Source organism: Haliotis asinina, chromosome 5 (assembly GCF_037392515.1).
Source record: "Haliotis asinina isolate JCU_RB_2024 chromosome 5, JCU_Hal_asi_v2, whole genome shotgun sequence".
NCBI lineage: Eukaryota > Metazoa > Mollusca > Gastropoda > Lepetellida > Haliotidae > Haliotis > Haliotis asinina.
This window is the reverse complement of record NC_090284.1, coordinates 76,549,016-76,555,768: the sequence shown is the minus strand read 5'-3', so window position 1 is coordinate 76,555,768 and position 6,753 is coordinate 76,549,016.

Here is a 6,753-nt window from a genome sequence, read left to right as displayed (position 1 = left end):
TTTCACTCACAAGTTATACTTTTTGAAGGTGATTTAGCCAGGGTTGGCAGAAATTCTCAATCCTTAGTTGTAGCTATATTGGATCAGAAGGTCACCGAGGGTGACAGTAACACTGTTTCTTGGACGTTTGTTGGAGACAGGGTGCTGTCTGTAGGGTAGGACACCCAAGCTCCGTTTCCTCGATGTTTTGTAGACGCGGTGTTGTCTGTTCTACACAGCTACCATAGAGGAGGTACAACAGTCATAGCACTGCGAGCGAGCCTGACGACCTGATCCCGCAAGTCGCCTCTTATAAGCACTGGTTGCTGAAAACCATTTCTAGTATAAAGATCGTCGGGATGGGCTGGTGTGTAGTGTGATTCACAAAAGTGGTAAACGTCTGGGACCCTCATCACTTCGTTCGTTCCTAACAGTACTAGTTGATTTGCCTTAATGTAACTGGACTGCTGTTAAAGGCAATTCTGAACGGAACATGTACACATGTAATTTTCAGTGCGGCGTATAACTAAATACTCACTCCTTATAGTAACTCTAGGGTCAGTGTGGCCATTTTGTCGTGTGGCCTTTCTGGCTAATTGAATATTAATTGAGTTAGCATTTATATATTAGAAGTTAGTGAATTTACTTAAATTCTTAGAAATTCATCATCGCAAAAGTATACATATTTAGTTCACACATTTGTTTTCCACCTATAGGTGTTATCATATTTAGTTCCTCATAATTGTTATCATGTTTAGCTGCAAGAAAGTAAGATTCTGTATGGATAACAATTTCTTTATTACATACGATGCGACGTTTCGGTATGGAGTGCTTGCCAACGGTATAGGGATCCATACCGAAACGTCGCATCGTATGAAATAATGAAGTTGTTATCCATACAGAATCTTACTTCCTTATTACTCAGCTTCTACGTATCAATGGCATAATCTGCTTCCAGTGTTACATGATGTGAGAAGTTAGCAATACTGTGCTGTAACTATGTAACCTGTATAAAGCTGGAGACAAATAAAGTGAGTGAGGCAGAGTCAACTTTGTATATAGTTACTGCTGTAAATATAATAAACATGTGAATCTTTTAAAGTATTGTGTCACGATATTATTTTGATGAGATATATCTACATGTATTTCAGTAATACTCATCTGCACTGCATGCTTGCCTCGTGTCAATCCCTCTTAAAACATGTCCTTTGCTCAGGCTAGTGAATAAGTTCTATTGTTCTGTGTTCATCCAAGCGTGTAAGGTATCAAGGCATTTAAAGTTTAATTTGATCTAGTTTCCATGTCAGTATCTCATGTGGTCATCATCAGACAGGTTGTGTTTTCCTTTCACATTTGGATCGGGATCATGGTGATCTGGAGTGTGTTGCATGTATAAAGGTTGGTAATCTATAGTCTTGTATATAGTTCTTTTGGTTTGCTGTGTGTGTTTCATAGCTGGTGGTTACATTGGCTATTGTATGTAGCATTGTTATCTATATCCTAGTATCACATATGTCACTTATGTATAACATGTAGCAACAATCTTCTAATCTTCCTGCTGTGTCACCACCCCCATCCTTACAATAAATGAATGCTTGCATGTGCGGGTGTGTGGTTAGATGTGGTTGTTTGTATTTTTACCGTAGCTGCCATTTTAACCCTCGTACGACTGAGCGGCGTCTTTTAGACCCCAAGACTAGCTTTTTACTTGTAAAGCGTTAATAAGGCTGTACGTGATCTTACACGTGTTTGTGTACTTTCAAATGAACCATATTTACATACACTGAGGTGGCCAAAATTATATTTTCACAATTTTGTACAAATATGAGCAATGTTAAATTGCCGCACCCCTCGCCCACCAAGTGGGGTCCAGGAGACCCCATAAATATGATGATCATTTCCTAAAACAAAGTTCTATATTTAGACATTGTTTTTCCCTACTTTCAAATCCAGTGTTACAGGGTTTTTTCCATTTATATATGTAACAGGGATGGCCTGACAACAAAACCAAGGTCCGTTGAGTCTGTAGTTCGGATTATATTTCAGTAGTTGACTAATAGCGCAAGTCTGACACAATGTATGTGGATATATAAATCTCCGTCAAAATAACCATTTTTATCACACTCAAGTTATTGCACATTGTTCAGATAACAATGGTTCCACTACCACTGAACATATAAAAATTCCAATATATAGACATCACAAAATTGAAGGTTCAGTCACACAAGATTCTTAGAAGTGCAATTATGGAACACTTCTGGCATCTTCCAAACACAACATCAGCTTGTCTTACCATCTATGGGACAACTAGCATCAACTGACCACATGTTGTGAGGCACGAAAATTATACACCACCCAAGGACCTATAATATATATGTACCACCCAAGGACCTATAATATATATGTATGCCTTAATTAACATGAAAATGCTAATTCTCACCAGAACAGTAAACATACAATCTGTTTGGACTCAAACATTAATCTGAATCAGTTGTAAGTGAAATTGACAACTTTAACCCCGAGTCAAGATATACCTCCACCAAATACATAAATTCAGCTACAATAAATACTGAATGAACCTTTCAACAATTGAACACATTTTTGTAGTTTATTCCTTTTATGTAAAATCAAATATAACTAACCTGAATTCCACCAAAGTCAATATCTTCTTCCCATGACTTTCAAACCACCTTGCCCACTTGGGAGAAAGACAGCAAGTGAACAAACTTCACACTTTCCAAATGCAACTAAATTCAACATCCAATCTTGATGCTGCACATCTTCAGCCAATGAAAACCAAGGACAAAACAGCGGACATGACCTCATTAAAACTTGGCTAATTTGCAAGGGAACTACTTTCAACCCATGACCCAGTGACTTTGAATACATCGTGGACTTGTAACAATGTAAACCTTTTCACTGACAATTGTATTATTGTTTAAGGTTTCTAAATTGATCCCAAACAGATAAATAAGACAAGACATGTTAAAATACGAGGGGATGTCAATAAGTTTTGAGCCTTGCAAAGAAAAACACAAAATATTGGTATGAACCACATTTATTTTTCAACATAGTCCCCTTGTGAGTCAAGACAATCATTCCATCTTTTCTGCCAGGCGCTGATGCCATCTCTGTGGAAGGCGCCATTTTGGTCCTCAAACCAAGCCTCAGTAGCAGCAATAAGCTCATTATCATCCTGAAATCTACGACCACGCAAGTGTTTCTTGACATTTGGGAACAGATGGTAATCACTTGGTGCCAGGTCTGGAGAGTAGGGGGGATGCGGCAAGATTTCGTACCCGCATTCCTGGACAGCAGCGGCTGCAACGCGAGAGGTGTGTACTGGAGCATTGTCTTGATGTAGAAGAATACCACATCTGATCTTGCCCCGGCGCTTCTCCTTGATTGACTGTCGCACTTGCCTCAACAAGTTAGCGTAATATTCCCCATTCATTGTTCTTCCGATTGGCAAGTAATCTATGTGGATGACGCCTTTGCTATCCCAGAAGACTGTCGCCATTACCTTCTGCACTGATCTGGAGGCTTTGAACTTTTTGGTCCTGGGAGAAGTGACACGTTTCCATTCCATGGATTCTTGTTTGCTCTCAGGATCATAGTGGTGGATCCAGGTTTCATCACAGGTTACTAGCCTAACGTGAAAATCTTCTCGATTCTTGTTGTATCTGGTTAGCATGGAGTTGCTTATGGTGACCCTTGTTTGCTTCATTTCATCTGTAAGCATTCTTGCCACCCATCTTGCGCACACCTTAGACATGACGAGATGTTCATGAAGAATTGTCTCGATGGATCCGGGTGAAATGCCTGTGGTCTCCTCTAACTCATGGAGTGTGATTCGACGATTTTCCAGCACAAGTCTATGCACTCTGTCAATGTTTTCCTGACTAGTGCTTGTTGTTGGGCGACCTGGACGGGGGTCATCTTCAAGACTCTCTCTACCATGCTTAAATTCATTGACCCATCGTTTGATGGTAGCAGATGAAGGGGAAGACTTCCCATAAACTGCTGAAAGCTTTTCTTCAATGTTCTTCGCCGTGTTTCCTTCAAGAACTAAAAACTTAATTGCTCTATACTCAATTTTATTCATTTTCACTGCCGTGAGAGGGGTCTCTTTCTGTCAATGTGAGCTGTTGAATAACTTCTGAGAGTAGGATACCAAAACTTATATATCACATCAGCTACACCCCATGGTTCAATGTCGTACCATAGGCTGTGACACCTGGGTATGAATAATGCTCAAGGTTCAAAACTTCTTGACATCCCCTCGTAGTTTATTTTTCCAGAACACTTTTTCAGTTTTTGTATTTTGTACTTATGTATTTTAACCTTGTTATATACTTGTATTTGTTATGTATTTTAACCTTGTTAAATATTTTGTATTTGTTATGTATTTTAACCTTGTTATATATTTTGTACTTGTTATGCACACTTCCTCCCCCAGGGGAAAATGACGTCATCGTCATTTCAATCAATCCTTTATTTGTTATGTATTTCAACCTTGTTATATATTTTGTACTTGTTATATATTTTGTACTTGTTATGTATTTTGTACTTGTCACATGTACAATGAGTGTGTCCGGATATTGGACTTGATGCAAGAGTTAGTGCATGATGCTGATGAGGAGCATGAACATAGTGAACATGAAGCTGAGGTGTCAGATGAAAATCACGTTCCTTTCTAGTGATGACTCCGACATGAGTGATGATGACATCAGTCTGGACGAAGAGTCCGACGATGACAGTTCTGATAATGATGAGAGACCTGATCATGTTGGTAATCCAACTGATGCATTTTGGGGCAGAGATGGCTCAAAAATCCTCTACCAACTTGACGAACACCACCAAGGAATATTGTCCGACAAGAGAAACCAAAAGTGACTAACATTGATGGCCACATGGAAAAGCCTTCTCAAGCTTTCAGTTTGATTTTCACTGATGAGATGATCGACATCATAGTCACATATACTAAACTGTTTGCAAAATCTGCAAAATGTGCAACCTGCCAAATGGATTGAAACAAGCAGAGGAAATTCGAGCTGTCACTGGCATTCTTATCATTTGTGGATATACATAGAACAACAATACAAGCACCGAGATATTATGGAGTTTAAAGTATGTAATTCCTATTATCAGAGCAACAATAAGCCGTAACCGGTTTCAAGCCCTCCTTACATGTCTCAGATTTGATGATCGAGCTGAGCGAGTTCAGAATCGCAAAACTTACAAACTGGCACCAATACGTGAACTGTTTTCCAACTTCAACAGAGGTTGCAAAAGTTGTATTCCCCTGAGCCATATCTGACAGTTGACGAGCACTTGATCCCTCTCCGGGGATGTTGTCGTTTCAAACAGTAACCCCCTATCAAACCAGACAAGTATGGACTAAAGTTATTCTGGATTGTGGATTCCAAGACAGTTTACCTGCTGAAATGTTGCCCTTATTTTGGGAAAGAACAGGGGAAAGTACAGACTGGTTTGGGAGAGAAGGTTGTAATGGAGCCAACGAGGCCATTTACAAGATCTGGTAGAAATATTACCATGGATAATGTTTTCTCCAGTCTGAACCTGGCAACAAGTTTAGAGAAAGACGGACTCGCACTGATTTGAACGGTTCGACACAACCGAAAGTTCATTCCCAATGGATTTCTCAATAGTAAGTCAAGAGCAGTTCATTCATCAGAGAAATAAACTCTGGTTTCCTATGTACCCAAAACATCCAAGGCAGTCGTCCTCCTTTCATCTATGCATCAACAGGCAGATATCGCCCCGGAGGTCATGAACAAACCAGAAATTATTTAGGCATACTTGTTTTCGCGATGCGCAAGCTTTAAGGTTTCCATTTTGTTAGAAACGGTGTCAGTGAAGAACAGGTTCCTTATGAAGGCTGCAGGGTCTACAACACCCCACGTGGTATTTCGTGCAAGTTTTCAGCATCAGTCGTACGAGGGTTAATAATTTGTTATGCATATCTGCACATGGCATTTATTCATCCTACTGATAACGTGGGCAAGATGACGTAGATGTGTCACATTGGCAGTAGAACAGGTGTCACCAACCTGGTATGTTTTCATTGTTTTAAGTACATTCTTTCTGTATATTCTAATGTCTACCATAAGTGTAATGTTTACATTATCCGAGACGTGTGATGTAAATAATGTATTATAATGGTACTAATCATATAAATATCTGAAGTGGTCATGTTAATATATTTATGTTTAGCAATGTAGGCGCATGTGTATATTTACATTAAGTATTTGTGAATATGTAGTAAATATGTAGCAATGAGATTTGTTTTACCATGTTTCAGGCTAAATCATCTTTATTACATCTATACAATAAAATATCCACCTCCTCACACTCAAGTGGCTTTGTGGTTTTGTCAGCATCCTAACGCTACTACATGAGTGAGTGAGTTTAGTTTTACGCCGCACTTAGCAATATTCCAGCTATATGGTGGCGGTCTGTAAATAATCGAGTCTGGACCAGACAATCCAGTCATCAACAACATGAGCACTGATCTGTGCAATTGGGAACCAATGACGTGTGAACCAAGTCAGCGAGCCTGACCACCCGATCCCGTTAGTCACCTCTTAGGACAAGCATAGTCGCCTTTATGGCAAGCATGGGTTGTTGAAGGCCTATTCTATCCCGGGACCTTCACGGGTCCAGACACATAAAGCAGATGATGATAGTTTTATGAATATAGCACTTTGGGTCCATTTGTTGTATCATTACTTGTTGTATATTTAACTGCCC